Source organism: Perognathus longimembris, chromosome 19 (assembly GCF_023159225.1).
Source record: "Perognathus longimembris pacificus isolate PPM17 chromosome 19, ASM2315922v1, whole genome shotgun sequence".
Classification (NCBI taxonomy): Eukaryota; Metazoa; Chordata; class Mammalia; order Rodentia; family Heteromyidae; genus Perognathus; species Perognathus longimembris.
The window spans coordinates 6955451-6976333 of NC_063179.1; the positions used below are offsets into that span (position 1 = coordinate 6955451).

The 20883-nt window shown below is 39.0% G+C and overlaps 1 long non-coding RNA gene and 1 pseudogene across 1 annotated transcript; one reads left to right on the plus strand and one right to left on the minus strand.

Annotated features, from left to right (window-relative positions):
• The first annotated feature begins 1204 nt into the window (after positions 1–1204).
• LOC125367532 lies at positions 1205–2337 on the plus strand (annotated as a pseudogene).
• Positions 2338–2813: 476 nt separating this feature from the next.
• Positions 2814–19390, minus strand: LOC125367533. The gene is made up of 3 exons (XR_007214104.1): positions 19379–19390; positions 13787–13790; positions 2814–2997 (listed from the first exon to the last, which is right to left on the minus strand). It is a non-coding gene; the product is annotated as an uncharacterized LOC125367533 (long non-coding RNA).
• Between the last annotated feature and the right edge of the window lie 1493 nt (positions 19391–20883).

The following is a 20883-nucleotide window of genomic DNA, read 5'->3' on the forward strand; positions in this document are numbered from 1 at the left end:
TATTATGAACGAGTGTATTTTAGATCTAGCTTCAGCATGTGAGAGAAAAACATGTACTGTCTGTCTCTCTGAGCTTAGCTTACCTCACTTAACATGATTTGTTCTAGGCTGCGACCTTTTTCAAAAGCTGGCTTTTTTTTAATCTTATTCTCCCTTCACAATACAACTGCTATTCAAACAAATCTTATCTTTATTACCGTGTACCTACATATTGCACATAAATATGTGTTTTACTGAGGTTTATACATATGCCCACATATGTCTTAGATTCTGCAAACATATAATACCTTTTGCTTTTGCTACTCAACTACACTCGATCACCAGTTTCGGTGTTATTCGAAGCCCTGGGACTCTACTGTTTTCTGTTGAGTATTTCAGAATTGACGTTTTGTTTCATGTTGTAGAAAAGAAAGGGCTGCAGAAAGTATTTTGGGATCAGGAGGTTTGCATTTTCCACGTTTTATTAGAGTCTTGCTCTCTAAAAAGAGGAATTCTGGTCGTTGTGTCTGGGTCCCTGCTGACAGGCCAGGGACGCAGGACTGTGGAGGGTTTGGAAGCCAGGCTGAGCTCTCCTGGCTGCCAGAGGGGAGGAGGAACCACGAAGAAGCCCGCAGGCTGAGCGCGCATGAGGAGTGCGCCCTGGGCTCCACCGTGGGGCCCGGGGTCGTCCTTCGCCCTCCCTCCATTCATGTGGTGGCCAGCTCTGAGTCTCAGGGATTTCTGGGCCGAAACCTCGGGACCATGATGAACCTGGTCTCTCTCACTGTCGCGTGTGGCAGGGAGAGGGTTGAGGAGATGCTGTACATCCCCAGCACCTGTAACCCGAGAGCCAGGGCCGGCCCTCTGGGAAATGGAGATTTCTAGGCCTTGGATTCCAAGAAATAGATCAGCAGAGGTGTGTCTGTATGTGTGTGTGTGTGTCTGTCTGTCTGTCTGTCTGTCCTCCTTGAACTCAGCCTGGCCTCAGTCCCTGAACGTTTTTGCTTAAGGCTGGATCTCTAGCGCTTGAGCCACAGCTCCATTTCCAGCTTTTCGCTGGTGAGTTGGAGATCAGTATCTCATGGACTTTGCTGCCTTCCCTGGCCTCGAACTGCAGTCCTGAGCAGGCTAGGATTTCAGGCTGAGGCACCTGTGAAGTGGATACTGAAACTTCCATCCCAGACTAGTGTTGCATAATGTGTACTTTTAAAAAAAAAAAAAAAACATGGATGAAGAACAAGAAAGAGCAAAGCGATGGAAAGGAAGCCAGGAGAGAACGTGGGAAATTCTTAAAGAAGATGAAACTGGCTCTCTTAAAGCTACAATAGAAGATATTCTCTTTAAGGCAAAGAGGAAGAGCGTATTTGAGTGCCATGGACAAGTTCAACTTGGAATGATGTGCCACCTTTAGGTGGTAGTGGATGGACCAAGAACAATGGAAGACCAAGATGGAAAGCCTAACAGACTGACACATACTTTCAAGTTGTTGGAATACTTAGTAGAATATTTTGACCAAAATCCCATCCATCAGATTGGAGTAATTGCGACCAAGCATAAAAGAGCTGAAAATGGATTGAACCCTCAGGAAACCCATAACATCTGTGAAGAAAGCTGTAGATCTGACCTGCCATGGGGAGCCATCTCCCTATAATTCCTTACGTATGGCTATGCAATCTCTAAAACACATGCCCGGGCATCGAAGTAGTCATCTTTAGCATCCTCACAACGTGTGACCCATCTAATATTTATGATCTAATCAAGACCATCAAGGCAGCTAAAATGAGAGTGTCTGTCATTGCATTGTCCGCAGAGGCTCGGTTTGCACCGTTCTTGCTTGAGAAACTGGCAGCACATACCATGTTATTTTAGATGAAAGCCATTACACAGAATTGCTAACACATCATGTTAGTCCTCCTGCCAGCTCAAATTCTGAACACTCACTAATTCAGATGGGATTTCCTCAGCACGCCATTGCTTCTTTGTCAGGTCAAGATGCAAAACTTTCTTTCAGCATGGCGCATTTGGATAACAGCACTGCACCTGGGCTTGCATGGAGAGGCTATTTCTGCCCACAGTGTTGGGCAAAGTACAGTGAGCTTCTGGTTGAATGAAAAATATGGGGTCTCACTTTGGTGTCTGCTCCCCATTTGGCACAGTCTTATTGCCATTTATTTCCTTTGGATGCTTTTCAAGAAATTCCTCTAGAAGAATATAAAGGAGAAAGGTTTTGTTCTGGATGTCAGGTGGGATTGAAAGACCAACCTGTGTATGTTTGGGCTGTGTGCCAAAACGTTTTCTGTGTGGACTGTGATGTGCCCTGGCTGTATTCCTAAGATCCCAACTCCTTCAGGTATCTGATCCCCACATGTGGGTTAAGAAGAAGTGTACACCTGGATAGAAAATGACTCTTTAAATTGATTCTCAAATTAAATTGGGAAGAACCATTTGAGAGGAAAGTATGACTTAAACTTTTATGTCAAGAAAATACAATATTTTCTTATTTGTGTACTGTCACAGAAATGCTTAGAACCCAGCTAATTTTATTGTAAGTCATAATGTTTTTGGTCATTAGGCATTATAATGTGTAAACTACTTATAATGTTGAAATGGATATGGTAATCTCATGGCTTTATAATTGGAGTAAATACAGAATCTATGTTTTTATGTGTTGACTTAGTAAAAATTAAGGACATTTGGGAAAAATTAAGTATAGATTAAAGTTTAGTGTACAGTGGAAGTTAATCCATGGTTATAAATACATATGAATACACATACATATGAAAGGTTATACTGCTACATTTAACCAAATATTTGGAATCTAGAAAATTAATACATCTGAAATTATTTATTATTGGCTTTGACCCACAGGGATCTTTTAGGTTAAACATGAAATACAGGATACTGCGGCCACACCAGTTTATTCAAAGGCAGATCTGTTACTGGCAACAGAGCTTGAGAACTAACTGAATCTAAGATCCAGATGCAATGAGGGCAAAGGCCTTATTTAAGTCTTGCACTCTTGTATGTTCAGCTTATAGCTTAAAATATTTTACTTAAGGTGTTATATCTGATTCCAACATTTTGTTGTTATTTGGATTTTGAGATTAGTGATGATAATGTTGTAGTCCCTGTCCCTGTTAGCCTTGATTAATTTCATCTCCAGGGATTATTTAATTTTCCATTTTCAACTTTCTTACCCTGAATTATCAAGGAAACTTAGGTGAGAATGTATGATGAAGTCTGAGTTTTAGGTTCAGTGCAGATGTCTTGTAATTGGCAGGACGCCTTTCCAGGTACACCCTATTGAGTGAATAAAGCTTCCATAGCAAAGGTAAACTTGAGTCACTCTCGATTGAGTTCCACTATGACATTTGTGATTTTATAAGTAAGAGTACTTGCCAGGCACTGGTGGCCCATGGCTGTCAGCCTAGCTACTCAGGAGGCTGAGAGCTGAAAATTGCAGTTCAAAGCCAGCCAGGGCAGGAAAGTGTGTGAGGCTCTTACCTCCAATAAACTACTCAGAAAAATCCAGAAATGGCCCTGTGGTTCAAGTGGTAGAGCACTAGCTTTGAGCAAAAGAAGTTCAAGGACAGCGCCCAGGCCCAGTATGAACAAAGATAATGGGACTCTGTCCTAAAAAGTCTATTCAATTAAGTCTTGGACAAATCCCAGAAATTCTTTCTTTCTTTCTTTCTTTCTTTTTTTTTTTTTTTGCCAGTCCTGGGGCTTGCTTCTTTTTGCTCAAGGTTAGCACTCTGCCACTTAAGCCACAGCACCACTTCTGGCCTTTTCTATATGTATGGTGCTGAGGAATCGAACCCAGGGCTTCATGTATACGAGGCATGCACTCTTGCCACTAGGCCATATTCCCAGCCCGAAATTCTGTATTGCTTAACAAAGACATAATGTGACCTAAGTAGTAGCACGCCAAGAAGGAAACGGTGACTTGCAGGAGCTTCCTGAGAGGCTGTCAGAGCATTCTGCTTCCCCTACCTGTCTGAGACGGAACGCTTCAGCTACCTCCTGAGGCATTCCTAGAACCTTCCCATGCGCTAGGAAAGCTATTCCAGTGTCCATTTGACAGCCTTCCTTCTTTCCTCAGGTTTGGATCTCATTTGCCTACCTGACAATGTTAAGATAAGTATTTTAGTTATACTCACATGGAAATTTCCTTTTTCACAATGATAGAGGAAAGTCACAGTCTGTGTAAGGATTTCTGAAGTGAAGGTTGGGGATAACTGAGTGGAAGAGCACCGGCCCAGCACAGATGAGGCTCTGGGTTCCAGCCCCGGGGCTGGAGGGAATAAAAGGTTTGCAGAAATAGACACACTGATTAAAACAATTATCACCTGTCATTTCCTGAAACTCCATATTATATTAAACATTTATTTTAAGGCATTAAACCTAAAAAAAAGAATTCTTATAACTTATCTAAAAATGGTTATAAAGCATAAGAAGCTCCTCGTGACTACTGTTGAGTTTACTTTGCTGACACCTACTGGAAAGGATATTTTACACAAATATATAACACAGAAGGCAATAAAGGTTCTTCCTATTGCATGATTTTTTTTAAAAAGTGGTAAGCTTAACTAGATTTATTTTTAATTTCTTTTGTGACCCCTGTAGATTAATTTCCTTTCCTTCTTTCTTTCTTCCATTCCTTCCCTTGCTTTCTTTCTTTGTTTCTTCCTCTCTTGTTTCTTCTGATCTGTTTGGTTGGTTGATTAGTTGTATGAATATGGGAGGTATGAAAGCCAAACACTGAAAACTTTTTGGTTTAGAAATAAAATAGCACATGCCTTTAATACAGTAATGAATGAGAAAATCTATTTATGCTTAACAGGCTGCGTCTAAATTGTCTTCTTCCTGCTGATAGATTCCCCCAGCTTAACAAAACAGATGAGAGTTTAAAAATATTATGTAAATGAATCTGCTGGCTTCTACTGTGGTGCTAATGTGTTCTCCACACTCATGAAATCAGACCTTTCTAATCCCAGCTAGGCACTTAGGAACATCAGGAAGCCCAAAGAAAACAACAGGTTTATTTAACAGTTAACGAGGTAATAATGTTACAACTCTTAAGGCTGTGCTTCTAAAGCCTATAAGAGAATGTAGGCCTACACCAGAATGCAAAATTGATCTTGATTAGACTTTACATGTTTAAGTTGTAAAATTTAAGAGTTGGGTCTGAATCCCAGGACCTACATCCCAGGCCAGTGCCTCCCCACTTGAAACCATATCCTTGGTCTTTAAATGGTGACTTACTATTGGTACCTTCTCAAGTTTTTTGTAATACCAAATGCTAATGGTGCAGCATATGGTCAGGAGACAAATTTGGTTAGGCGTGTGTGTGTGTGTGTGTGTGTGTGTGTGTGTGTGTGTGTGTGTGCCAGACACCAATGGCTTGCACCTGTAATCCTAGTAACTCAGGTGGCTGAGATCTGAGGATCTCAGTTCAAAGCCAGCTCAGGCAGGAAAGGCCACCCCAGGAAGAAAAGTCCATGAGACTCTTATCTCCAATTAACCACCAGAAAACTATAAGTACCACTGCCACTCAAAGTGGCAGAGCACTAGCCTTGAGGGAAAAAGCTCAGGAACAGCATCCAGCACCTGAGTTTCCAGCCCCACAACGGACGTGATAATATAAAAGCACATTCAGCAACCTAGAATCTCACTTAATCACTGTGCGTGCTTTCTATAGGTAATATGTACAGGTTCTATCCTTAGGAGTTCAAGCAAGTCTTAGCTGGTGCCTCAGTTACCCGGTCTCACAAGCATAAACATCAAGGTACTTGTAGGGGGGTTGTAGTGTCTAGGCTCAGCCGGGCCAAGATCTGATTCCAAACTCTCTCAAGTGATAGAAGACATGATTTTATTGAAGCTGTAAGAATATGAGCATTGTTTTCTTACAGGTTGTAGGTCAGAGGTTGTTCTCAGCAAGTAGCACTGGCCTAGAGTTCTGGCCATGAGGCCTTCCCAACCTGTACTGTCACTATAAGACAGAGCTGTTTCCAAGCCAGCAAGGAGGAGAGATGCCAGCTAAACAGTGTTAGTTTCATGTAACATGACCACAGAATCATTCATGTAATTCTACAGACCCCAATACTTTTGCCTTAAACATGTTAATTTGTGTAGAATTAATTTAATTGACAACAATCTAAGCACTAGGGATTCCCTTCCAGGGAAGAGCCTGAGTGCCTGGAGACCTTGGAGACCTCTGACCAGTCACTAAAAACTACAGAAAGCCTGGAGAAGTATCTCAGCGGGCAACACTTGCCTAGCAGGCCTGGGATCCGAGACTTGCTCCCAACCCTGCTTTTCAAACACTCAAAAATTCCTACTTCTTGGGCTATGTGTACCTTTCAGGATAAAAAGGTAGATGTAGTAGACACAAACTCACTCACAGATTGTTGAAAATAGGCAAAATAATAATAGTAATGATGATGATGATGATGATGATGATGATGATGATGATGATGATGAAGAAGAAGAAATAGGAATGAGGGTTGAGTGATACATTGCTTACCCAGCATTCACCAGTGTCTGGGTTCAATACACTGCACTCTAAAAGTAAACTTATAAAAACAAAATATGATTCTTCACATGAACTTTATGGATTATACAAAATCTTCCATGTAACTATTTAAAGTTTTAAAACTAATACTTCTACAGAGTACAGCCAAAGCATGTATTGCTGATCACATGACACATTTTTCACAACCTGTTTCCATTGGTCTTGACTATATTTTAGCATAACTTCCATTTGAGAAACTTCTACAGTGAGCCAGGCACTTATAGTCTCATCAAGTTATTTGTTTTCCATTAATCCTTGAAACTCATGGACATGGCTCTTGGGTAGTTAGAACAAATGTTGGGAATATTTCATTAATATGAATAAGCTATGCTAAATTGTTTCCCATAATTGAGTTTGGATATGGTGACTTGTGAGAGCAATTCTGTGCAGTCATTAGACTTAACACATTGCCAGATTGTTAATGAATGCTAAATAGTCTCTTTAAGTCTTTAGGATAACCCTGCAAACCACAATGATGTCTTTCCTTCTTAGATGAGAAACCAGTACCATTAGCCTAAGGTCAAGAAGGTAAGGGGACAGATACCCAGTGCAGTTTGCTTCACAAGATACCTACCTAATAGTCTCAGTCTCCTTTTGTCTTAAAATACCTAAAGGGAATGTCTTTGCCCCAGCCTATACTTATCTGTTAGAATTGATTTTTAAAATTACTCATATATCTATTTTTAGTTCATCTGAAATGGATAAAGATATGAATATAAAACCAAAATATCCTTAGTTATCCAAATGCTGCCACATGAGTGTTCCGCAGAGCTGAGAAGAATGGAGGAAGGGGAGGCTCATGGTTATTGGCATCCTGTATTTGGGGGAGGCTGCCAGAAACACAGTTAGCCCAAAGAAAGAAAGAAAAAGGAAAGAAAGAAAGAAAGAAAGAAAGAGAGAGAGAGAGAGAGAGAGAGAGGGAGGGAGGGAGGGAGGGAGGGAGAGAGGGAGGGAGAGAGGGAGGGAGGAGTAAGGAAGGGAGGGAGGGAGGAGGGAGAGAGAGAGAGAGCACTATGAAGACTCCCTCTACACTGCCACAATTCACTGCAGCTCTGAGATTGAGATACGTTGTACCTCTACGTGTCCTGGCTCTTGATGGCTGCTCTGGTCTTGAAACATAAGCACTACAGCCAGTAAAAACCCCAATAGTTCACCGATGGGGAGGCTTATGGAAACTTTCCTTCTTTCATTAGAAAGAGAATACTTCCAAAACTTTCCAGAAGAATGCCTTCCTGTAGCTCAGTCCATGCCTTCAGGTGTTGTTTTTTTTTTAAATTTTATTGTCAAGGTGATGTCCAGAGGGGTTACAGTTACATATGTAAAGTAGTGAGTACATTTCTTGTCAAACTTGTTAACTCCTCCCTCATTTTTCTCCCACCTTCCCTCTCTTTAATTTCTCCCACCCCCTGATTTGTGCAGTTGGCTTACAATAAATTGTCCTGTAAGTATTGCTGTTGCATAGGTTCACCTTTTACCCTTTGTCTCACCATTCTGGTGTTCCCCTTCCCTTCCCTAATTCAGATAAGCATATATACAGGACCCAGGGTACCAAAATAAAATACATTGACAACCAGGGTTAAACCATAAGGAAGAAAGACAAAAGAAAAAGGAATAATTTCACATAGTATGTTGAAAATAGCAACAACAATGATAAGCCATTTGTTTTCTTAACTAGGAGTTCATTTTGCTTAGTATCGTCTTATGTGATCATATGTACACAGCTATTGAGCTATTATAAGGGCTGCCTTAGACATGTCCTAATTATTACCAATGAGGGAAACTATTCAGTCTATGTTTCTTTGGGTCTGGCTTACTTCACTTACTTTACCATAACCAAGTTCTATCCTGTCCTTCTGGCTGCTGACACACGAGGATATTGTGGGAGCAAGGCCAGGAAAGCCTGCCAAGGGTTTTTGTTGGACTATTTGGGGGGGGGGGGGGGACAGGGGAAGCACTGTCTCCAGGAGATTATTGGAACTGAAAATCTTGAAAGTTTAAATCTTTTAGGGGAGGAGAGGAGAGGAATACAAGAAGAGAGGAGCACAAGAAGAGAAATCAAAGAGGAAATAAAAGAAGAGAATGAAAAAGGAAAGACAATAATCAGAAATTGTCTCCATGCAACACATCTTTGAAATACATCATTTCAGCTTTGGAATGATCTTTGATGCCAAAATTATTTTGAGTTATGTGACTGGAAGACTTACAAATCTTCACTTGTTGAAATTCTTTAAATGACTATATTCAGTCTTACTGATTTGTGACTTTCCTGAAAACCCAAGGCAGAAAAAAAATGAATTACTCAAAGAAATGAAAATAGTGTTCATTAAGAAAGGAAGTCATGAATGTGTTTTCTACATTGTTGTATCCTATGCAGGATTACATCTAAGAATCCTTTTTATTTTCCTTCAATCACCCTCCTTTGAAGTTCATGTCATTTAAAGGAACCTTGGGTTGTTGAAGAAGATGCAGGTTATTATTATTCCAAAACCCTCCATGATCAGAGAAACCAAGAGCTTATGTTAGCATAAAATACCTAACATCACATTCTGTATTTACCAAAATGGGTGCACAATTATGTCAACTAGTTTATACTTAATCCATTGTTGAAATCATTTATTTATGAAAATTAACTTGAATAGCATTGCAATCTGTGCGAGAATGCGGATGAGCAAAAGCATAAATAGCTTGAATAAGTAATGAAGGGAAATAAATAAATGAAGAGGGACCATCATTCCTGCTTAGAAAATAACGTAGAGTGGTGTATCCTCTCTCAAGGAGGAAGCAGCACAAAGGTACTTGTGTCGCTGAATGTGGCTGAAATGCAGAGGGCTGACATCCCTGCCAGGGAGTGACTATTCCACAGGGACCTCCATCCACACGTCGCATGCGGACATGTGCCCTGTCCACCGTCCTGTTCCCTGCCTTTGCAGGTGCTTGCAGAACACTGTCTCATTCCCCAGCTCACTTTCAAGTTCTGGCTCACTCCAGATTTCATCTCTTTGTGGTCATTTTCTTGTCTATATGTCATGTTTGTGTGTGTAGGTGTGTTTTGGTTGTTTTTTGTTTTGTTTTGTTTTTTTGCTGGAAACCATTTCCTCTCTCTCTATGTTCCTAAGTCCCTCATCGTTTCTTGAGGAGCCGTTATTAAGCACTGCCTGTGATTGAGTGGATTCTGAGATTGAAATTTAGCAAAGTCATGTGCAATAAAACAGCAGTCTGGTTCTGCAAACAGATTTATCTCTAAGAAATTGAAACAAAGCAGACTTTTTAAAAAAATTTCTTCTTGTGCAACTTTAGAATCTATTAGTTTATTCAGACAGAACTAAGGCAAGGAACGGTGTTACGTGTTGGCTCCTGAGTCTCGGTGGTGATTGTGATGTCCTGCACAGGTGGACCTGGGGTTGTTGCTACAGTTAATTAAAAACTTCTTGCTCCTAGGGCAGTCACTGTCCATGACTCCAGTGAGGAAAACAATGTGGCCAGTCTTTCGTATTTCCACCCTTCTGCTCTCCCCTGTGCACTACACAATGCCTTGTCTTCCCAATTCTATGTGAGGGTCACAGGCAGCTTTTTCCCTCATATCCTCGGATCAAGCCACTATCTTGACTATTTTTTTGTTAGATAGACATTCATTATGTAGTTCCCAATCACCTCAAATTGTGATCCTCCTACTTTTAGCTTCCGGAGAGCTGGAGTAAAAGGTGAACCCCATAATGATTGAGTTCTTTTAAGACGGCTTGTGTCAAGCCCCCAACTATAGGGAATAATATGGAAGCCAGACATATAATAGTTTTTAGATTCATAATATTTAAACAGAGGCTTTCATTTACTATCAACCTGACCTTGAACAAGTCCATATAATGGACATGCTAAAGTATCAATAGTTGGTAGTTGTAAGAATTATAAAATAGTCGATATACACAGTTTTTGTCTTAATATTTAGTAAGTGGTGTCACATGTTAGATAAAGATAAATACATAGGTCCCTTTTTTGAGGGACTCCCAGTGTATCAATGAATCACAGCCTTATTTGTTCAAGAGGCTTAATGGGTATATTTGATAAAACTCTGAATGATAAACAAGCTATTCTGACCAATGGGAATTTTCTAGGAGATGATAAAGTTTAAAAATAAAATCATACACATCCATAATGGTCTAGAGATTGAATTTATGTTGAAAATTACTTTTCTAAGGGGTCAATAAAGATAGTTCCCTACCTACTTATCCCCAGCTGAATGTATGTTTTTTTTTAAAAAGTCACAAAACACAAAAACTATCAAAACAGTCTCTAAGCCATACATATGTCTACTCATCAAACATGAAATTCTATCAAGCCAGATAGCTAAATTATATAATTTAGTCCAATAAATGGCTTAAGCTGATTCTGGAGCTATTCCCACACAACTAAGCTAAAAGACAATGGTAAGAGGGAATAAATCCTTTAAGTAGGGATTACATACTGCCAGGGAAACAGAACTCATAAAACAGGTTCTACCAAACCTCTAAACAAATAGATAAAACATACAAACCATAAATACAATCCTCACATAGGACTGGTAGTGTTAGGACCACAGAATTGCCACAATGTGTCACTTCAACAGCAAACCACTGCAACATATGCCAGACATTGGAGCCCAGCTCACAGAGAATGGAATCAACATAATACTTTAGTAAAGAAATCTTATAATTTTATTTGAATAAAAAGTCAGCCAAGCACCAATGATCCATGGCTGTAATCCTAACTAGTCAGGGATGGTATCCAGAAAAGCCAAAGAAAGGCTGGCTAAAATGTCCACAAAACTTGCTCTCAAAAATAACCAGCAAAGAGCCAGACTGGAAGGCCGGTCCAGGTGGTAGAACACCAATGGAGCAAGTATGAGTCCCTGAGTTCAGACCCTGGTACTACAGTGAAGAAATGAGCAACCAGAGCTCTCTGACCTGAAAGCAACTGAAAGTATTTGTCTCCAAGTTAAATAAGCAAATAAACACCAATTAAGATTAACAATTGAGAGCTGGAATTGAATTGCGGACCTGTAGAGGGAAAAAATATAAATTCTACATCCAGGTGCTCTACATTGTTTACTTGCTCTGTAAATTTGGCTCAATTTAATTAATTGTTTTAAATGTCAATTTTCTCATATGTAAAATTAAAATAATTTATGCCACACGTGGCTTTTCTGGAATATAAATGAGATATCATGGTTATAACATCTAATTTAATATGATGGCGATTTTTAAGAAAAAAAATTTAGTAGTTCAACTTAAAATCGTGACTATGCATTTTCCAGAGAAAGTATTCTACTACTAAAGACAAACCTCCAATCTGTTTTGCTCTGATTATTTTTTGAGCTAGGACCTCACATTTTTCTGGGGCAAACCTCAGTCATCCTCCTTCTATTTATATTTCTTATCCCACAGATGGGGTGGCAGGTGGGTACCACCACACTCAGGTGAGAGAAGTATTGTCATCAGTAATAAACATCACAAGGTGAACTCACTGATGCTATTTAGAATGGAGGTTTGAGGAAAAAGTGATACTGATAGAGTTTGGAGAACAGCTATTTCACAACAGAGACAAGCCTAAAAGCACATTGTGAGAAATTATATAAGTAGCCCTAAGGTTATGTAGTGACAGAAAAATTGCAGAATTCTCATAACCCTGTTTATAGACAGAAAGTAGGTTTTTACTTTCTTGAAAACATTTTCTGTCAGTACTTTTGTCTATAGAAGATGGACAAACACAGAGGGCAAGCATTATACTTGTATCCTGGTTTTATTGCACACTTTTACAATTGTTCTACAAAGACAAAGTCATTTCATTAATCTATATTCAAGCAACCAGTTGATCCCTTTGCTAGTTCCACAAAATGTACCAGGATATAGATAGATGCATAGGAGATAGATAGATAGATAGATAGATAGATAGATAGATAGATAGATAGATAGATGATAGAGATAGTTGATTGGTAGATAGATAAATAGACAGAAAGAAAGAAAGAAAGAAAGAAAGAAAGAAAGAAAGAAAGAAAGAAAGAAAGAAAGAAAGAGAAAAAAGAAAGAAAAAGAGAGAGGAAGGAAGGGTATAGAGGTATAGATAGAAATGTTGTTTCTAAGGAGGACCATACAGCTGACAGTAAATGACTGACTAGCATGAAGATTACACTCAGAGCCCCTGGGATTGGGAGACTTCCGGGGAGCAGATCCCTTGTGCTTCCTCTCACACACCATGTGCTATCTGGAGAATTAGGACATAGTAGATGGCTCTATAGCATATTTTACAATAAGGCAGATCAATATACTTTTGGTATCCTAAACTGTAAGTACAGAGTTGACAAATAAAGGGTTGAGTTTTCTTTATTGTCCCTTCTGCTTTATTTTTGCTTGTACTAAGATACTTTTCCTGTTCAAAATCTTTGGAAGTTTTGTTATTGTAGCTAGCCCTAGCTGGAATTTAACATTCTACAATTCTTAAATTCACATGAGACCAAAGGCAAAAACATGCTTTTTAAAAGAAACTTTTTAAAGGGAAAAAGGGCCTTGCAAGTTATTCATCAGATAAAGGACTAATTTTCAGAGCTCTAAAAATTAAACACCAAAGAGTTAAGTAGTCTAATTAATAAACAGACAAATGAACATTTTTCAGAGGTAAAGTGGTTAAGATATACATGAAGAAATGTGTATCTTACAACCTAAGTGCCCATCAATTGATGAATAGACAAAGAAAATGTGGTGTGTATACACAACCATATATTATCAATCATAAAAGGAATGAAATTACATCAGATGCAAAAAATTGGGTGGAGTTAGAGATCATGATGCTAAGTGAAATAAGCCAGATAGAAAAAGTCATATGCTACATTTTTCTATCCTATATGTATAACGTAGCCCTTAAACCTAAAGGAAAGGATACAAAACATCCTATTTGGAGATGAATGCCAGTAAGAAAGGGGTCTATGACATGAGCAGATACTTGGAGGGGAATCAAAATGGTTGGAGTATTTGACACACATGTATCAAAGTAGAATAATGAAACTTTATTATGATGTTCTTCCAAGAAAGAAGGAGGGAAATAAGGGGAAATGATAGAATGATTGGGTTTAATTGGAGTACATTGTATGTGTCTACAGAAATACCAGGATGAAACTCCTTTATACCACTAATAAATGCTAATTAAATGTGTGAAGAGAGATGAAGGGAGAGAAAAAGAAAAGGTTGAGTGACCAGGGTATGTAACCTTACTACCTACGTTTCTAATTTGCAAAAGAAAAATACTCATCAGTCTTTCATGGGAAATGAAGGGGAAAACAGAAATTGTGCTCTTTGAAATTGAATCTTACATGGGAATTAGCATGATATTTTGTGGTTTTTTACCTTAGAAAAGATAATAACTGACAAATATCTTTGAAAGAAAAATGTAGGTAATACAGTATAAATATGCAGCTTTGTGAGTACAAGTGGGAAGATTAAAAAATCAATAAGTAGGGGCTGGGGATATGGCCTAGTGGCGAGAGAGCTTGCCTTGTATACATGAGGCCCTGGGTTCGATTCCCCAGCACCACATATACAGAAAACGGCCAGAAGTGGCGCTATGGCTCAAGTGGCAGAGTGCTAGCCTTGAGCAAAAAGAAGCCAGGGACAGTGCTCAGGCCCTGAGTCCAAGGCCCAGGACTGGAAAAAAAAAATCAATAAGTAGTTTAAAAATAAAATAAAAGATTATTAAATATAAATATTAAATATTATATATAAGTATTGTTATTAAATATATTCATTGAAAGTTCTTATATTTTGGTCCTGAAAACAAAAGATTGTTCAAAATGGAAATAAGAAAATAAAGGCAAAACTAAAAAGCTAAAATTAGGTTAAAAAGAAAAAGCTTATGTTAAAATTTATGGCAAGATTATAAAAATGACAGAATATGGGACATCATGGGGAAATATAACAGCATTAGGAATGATCCAAAAGTATATTGAAAAAAGATGAATAAGAAAACAAGCATGAGATGGGAGTAATTATAAATTTTAAAACAGGAAAGCCTTCCCCAGCATCTCATACCTACATGTAAGAAAAACTGACGGGGGACAGATACTCTCTTTATTCGTTAAGAATGGAAAATCTTCCATGCTTCCTCCTCCAACTTTCACAGATATGTGGGAATTCATATTTCAGAAAGACTTTGTATATGTGTTAAGTGTGGGAAAGTCTCCTCCATTTAAGGATGTGAGAGAACTCACAGTGGAGAGAGATTCTGTAAATGTAAGGTAGAATGAGAAAAATCTTCCAAGCTTCATCCTCCTACCTTCAGACTTGTAAGCACTCACTATGGACAGAGAGACACTGTACATGTGATGAGTGTGAGAAAGTCTCATTCTTGCTCCTATATGTCTGTAGGCATGTGAGAACTCACACGCAAAGGTCAATGTAAGGAATGTAAGAACATCTTCATGTCTCCTCATCCTACCTCAACAGACATCTGGGAACTCACCTTGGGGAAAGACTATATATGACAAGCATGGGAAAGCCTTCCATGCTTCTTCCTTCTCCTTTTATGGACATGTAACACTCACAGTGGAGTGAGCCTCTGGAAAGATAAAGAGAAGAGTGTGGGAAACTTTTGCATGGTTCCCCCTCCAACCTTCAAAGACACGTAAGAACTCACAGTGGAGGGAGACGCTGTCTATGGGGTGAGTGTCAGAAAGGCTTCTGTGCTTCCTGCGCCCGCCTTCATGGACAAGTGTGATCTCCCAGTAGAGAGACAGAGACTCTGTAACATATTGAGTATGGGAAAGTCTTCTATGCTTTGTCCTCATGCATGAGGGAATTTAAAAGATGGATGAGAGAGAGAGAGAGAGAGAGAGAGAGAGAGATAAAGGTAGAGATCGATATAAGGAGTGGCAACATATCTAACCACTCCACACTGAGGTCAAGTTCATCCGTAAAGTGAAATTCTCATCTTATATGCACTAGGGGGCTGGGGATATGGCCTAGTGGCTAGAGTGCTTGCCTCCTATACATGAAGCCCTGGGTTTGATTCCCCAGCACCACATATATAGAAAACGGCCAGAAGTGGCGCTGTGGCTCAAGTGGCAGAGTGCTAGCCTTGAGCAAAAAGAAGCCAGGGACAGTGCTCAGGCCCTGAGTCCAAGCCCCAGGACTGCCAAAAAAAAAAAATCATCTTATATGCACTAATAATGAGTCAGATAATGTATTCTGCTTTTATTTTGCAGAAGACTATTGATAAGACTTTTAGCATAGCAAAAATTGGTTAGAAAAAGCAAACAAAAATAAACCAAAGTAAGCTAAAGTAAAAACAGGTACTTTACTGACATTTTTGACTTAATGCTCAAATTTCTGATTTCTAAGATAACCAAAATATTTTTCTAAAAAATAGGATTCAGCTTACCCTGATCATATTTTTTCAAAGCCCTTCATTTTGTACCACTTGGATACCTGTAGTATCAGTGCATATGAATAATGCATCTGTGCACGCGAAATGCGAGTGATAGCAACTGGTGATGTTCCCGAAAAAAACTCAAACCATTTTCACTGTTTGTTAGAATAGCAAAAAGTTTCATTAATACAGGCAAATATTTTTAAATGATCAAATATTAAGATGTTTTATAAGCTCCTTTGCTACAGGTGTCCTGGGATTTGCTTTAAATACTTACATAAAGTATAAAGGATGCATCATGTCTGATTGCACTGAGCAAGTGAAGGTCAGGAGTGAAGGAACATAAAACTGCTCTCTGCTGAGAAGGGGTGCTCAGTATCAGCTGCAGCACAGGTTGTGATTCGCAATCCTTCATCAATCACTCCAATCTGTGACTTTTCAGGCAGTCTCTTTGGTGTCTTTCATCACTTTTAATCTTTCTACTTTCTCAACTAGTCAGAATGAATAGTCTATGTGGCCTTATTAAAACTGAGTCTTGCACAAAGTATTGAGGAAAACGTAATTGGCTTTCCAAGTAAATCTGTTTTGCATTGGACTTGGTGTGAGTGCTGTGCCTATTAGCCTAAGTGAAGAAATAAATGAAGAAAGGTATTATGGTAATCATAAAACATTACCAGAACAGAGCAAAGCATCATGCTGGCTGTACTCACAAGATGCACAGTGAGGAGCAATAATGTATTGCCCAATGAAAAATACAATTTGGCTTGCAAATTACAGAGAGGACAAGGCTCCCAATCTTGGCTCTAAACCCACCCAACATAAACTAAAACTTGGAACCAATTAAGCGTGCCTATAAATCCAGAGCTTTGGAAAAACTAAATGGAGTCCTAAATCAGAGAAGGCAGGAAGAGGGTGTAGAAGGCATACTCATTAGCCAGGCACGAAGAGGGTGTGGAAGGCACACTTATTAGCCAGATGCATACTAGGTTTTGGATGTGTCTGAGAAAGTTGCTGATAGGACTTTGAGGAAATGAAATCCTTTAAGGCATTATGTTGAGCCACAATACTGTTGGCATTTGAAAATTCCGTAATCCAGGGGATAAGGAAATCTTTTAGTTATAGAAGTATTTGAGTTTGAACTTAGGACTTCACGCTTGCTAGGCAGGCTCTTGCTTGAAGGGCTCCAGCCCTTTTTGCTCTGGTAATTTCCTAGGTAGATTCTCAATTTTTTTGCCCAGCGTAGGACTCAGACTGTAATCCTCATGTTTATGCCTCTTGTCGTACCTGGGACGACAGCCACACAGCATCAAGCCCAGCTTTTTCTATACCCATGAGGTTTCACAAACTTGGGGGGAAGGGGAGGATGGGGGGGTGAGTGCATGTGCACGCCCATCCTGGGGTTTGACAGGGCCTAGGTGCTGCCTTGAGCTTTTCTGCCCAAGGCTAGTTAGTGCTCTACCACTTGGTCCATAGCACCACCTCTCTTTTTTTCTGAGTAGTTTATTGGAGATAGGACCCATATAAATGCATCATTTCTCCACACTTAAGAGGAATTATTCCAATGCCCTGGCAGGGACTACTGACCAACAGTAATTAGATATATAACACAACTTTAAAAGCCACTCCCAGTACTGGCAAGATAAAATTATCAAAACTGCATAAACAATTGCATAGCTCATTAAGGCTATTCAGTGCAAAAAACAATGCATTGCAGATTTGATGGGGGAGTTGTTGTCTAAAGAGAAAAATATTCAACCATATTTTGTATTATTTTTATCATTGCCAAAGTTTTTAGTTAATGAACTTTCAGAAACTATATTCCCCTTTTACATTCATATGTCTAGTCTTATATAATACTAAAACTTGAAGCAAAAAATTTATTGATAATGACATAATTGGTACTGAATGCATTTTACTAGAGGGTAAATTCTGAGAAGCCACTTAACTATCAAATCAGTGGTTGTCTCATCACATCTCCATATAATGAGTTCTTTATTGTGTAATTTTTCCATTGCAAATAGCATTCAACATTCATCATTCCAATGGCCCAGAAACAGCATATGGTCCATCATTGAGAAAGATCTTAGGCTGCATGCCTGAAGTTCATGGCTATAATCCTGGCTACTCGGGAGGCTGAGATCTGAGAGTTTCAGTTCAAAGCCAGCCTGGACAGGAAAGTCTTTGAGACTCTTATCCAATTAACCACCAGAAAACTGGAAGTGGAGCTGTATCTCAGAATGGCAGATCATTAGCCTTGAGCAAGAAGAGGGATAGCACCAAAGCCTAAAATTCAAGCCCCACAACCTACCAAAAAAAAAATTAAATTCTTGAATCCCTCTGCTCCAGGCCAGCCTGCCCCGTCATTCTTCCTTTACACCCCAAGTTCACCTTCTCCCTTAGGGAATAGAAAAAAGTCACCAAGTCTTGTGGTTATGAACTGTTTCCCTTTCTCCTTCAGCTCTAAATGACATTTGTGTCATCTGCTCAGAACTGCCATCCTCGTGGCCTAATCCAATTAGACCTCTGCAGGCACACAGCATCCAGGGGAGAGCAGCTGCTCACAGACACCTAGCCGGGGCTCTTCTTAGTCCTCTGGAGGACATAGGCTCTCGATTTTGCAGAGTTGATTCAGTGTTTGCCTAAGCTCCCTGAAAAGAAAGTTCAGAGAAGATGGAGGCATCAGTGAAGAGGGTGTGTCCAATGCACAGAAGGACAATTCTATAGGAAGCAAATCTTTCCCTTTTGTCTCAGTTCCAGAAGGGCCCTTTCTGCAGAAAGTGTGCAGCTATCAGAGACAGAAAGTAAAGAGAGGATGAGAGAAAAGACAGACAAGGCTATGCGGCAGCAGCAGCACTAACTCCCAGGAATACCACTGTGCTTACATGCGGTGTCCTTAGTTAAAATACGTGGTTCCTGGGGGTGCGGCTATTGCTACATCAGTTCCTAGTATGGCTAAAACACTAGGTTTAATCCCCAGAACTACAGAATAAAAATAAAGATAAATAGCAGCATGCCTGCTCATCTGTGACCCATCTAGAATACTGTTGTCCTGTTACTCTTATACTCGTGAACTCCAGTATCTGCCTCCGTAGTGCTTAACTCACGGTCTTGACACCATTTTCTATACATCTTATGTATGTCATGTTGTATGCTCTGAAGCTGAGAATTCCAAGTAATGACATACCTGAAGGATTGCTTGTTTTCTGCATCTACTCTGCTGAGATAAATTCTGTGAGATCAGGCACCATGGCAGTGCTATTTTCACCATTATGCCACTGTGCAGCAGAATGCCTGACAGGCAGGAGATGGAAGATAAAGCTTCAATAAATGAGTACTGAGAACCATGTGAAAAAAGAAAAAAAAAAAACAGTTCCTCTATCACTCAGCAATGGTTGCAGTTGATTTTCTCACACACAAAGTAGTCAGGCACTCTGTCACCCTGCAAATTTAACCAATTCATCTCTCTTTGCCTACCTTTCAGGAGAAAGCTCAGGGCCCCTCAGCAGGAGGTGCTGCTAAGCAGGCCTCAAGAGGAAGCATTCCTGGTTGAATTCATCCCTTACAGTTTCTAGTTGTTCTAACGGTGTTCTTTTCTACTTTGATTCTCTGAGACCACCACGTACATATTAACAGGTGTGCACCACAGTTATGTGAATTGTCCATTCGCATCTTATTTGATAAAAGTACATTTTTGAAAGTCTATTTTTTTCTAGATGCTTAGGGCAATTTTCTTGCTTTCTAATAAATAACAATGGAAACACAGGAATTTGCTAACAAGTCTTTATTAATTTGCATCAATTAACATGTTCATTTTTTGTTGTTCAAAATAAAATGGTTGCCACAAGCCTCACGAGTAAACTGCGTGTCAATCTGTACTAAAAGAAGCTGTTCAAATGAAAACGGTATCATCCAAGATGTGCTAAGAAACTCAAAAACTTCTCAAGATGAATTCTCATCCTAGATAGCATAAAATGCTATCAGTTAGACTGCACCACTGAGCAAGATCAGCAACTTTCTTCCTTCTATTAATACATCCCAAACAAAAGCTTTACTATAGGAAGATCTAAACAGAACCAGAGCTACTCAAACACATGTAAACCATAATTCTAAATTAATACTGCCCGTTTACTACTCAACAGATTGTTTAATGGTGCATAATTTAAAATCAGAATTTAAGTGAAAAGTTCCTTAGATGTTTTTATTAATAAAAGCCCTTGTGAAATCCCTACACACTATCTGAAATGTGAGTTCTTCCCTATTTTTCTTCCAATCACTAAATTTTTCAAGAGAGCTGCAATGCCCCTCATGCTATAATACTTCATAGCATTTTCCATGTTATTCATTTTTGCCCACCTACAAATTCATTATATAGTTGCAATCACATTGTAACCCAATATTTTATAAACTATATATTTGCCATTTTCACATAAGGAAATCTTCAGTGTCACGTTACTTATTTGCCTAATACGTCCTAATTTCCATTAGCATAGTTTTATTATTCAGTGATTATTATTATTGAGCACTTCCATTGCTTTCTGTTATTAAATACAACTTTACATAATATATATTGTCTTCTACATTGCTGTAGAGAAAGTGAAAGTACAAGAAAGTCTGTCCAGTTATATTATATTACTTTTTTTTTAAAAAATGAGCCAATCACATTGCTCTAGTTATTTGTATAGTTATTTGTATTCGTTTTAGAAGTGCTGCGCTATATGAATTTATTAGCCTTAATTATTGCTACATACATAAATTTGTATCTCATTACTAAGTAAAAGTGGGATTGAACATTATTCTATATGTTTATTCTACAGGTTTACAGGAGTTTCTTTTTATGTTCTTAACCTATTCTTCACTCGTTTTTCATTTTTCAAAAGATCTTTTTAATGTCTGCTGGACGCCCTGAAGGCAACTTTCACATCATCTGACCTAAATGCAAAAAG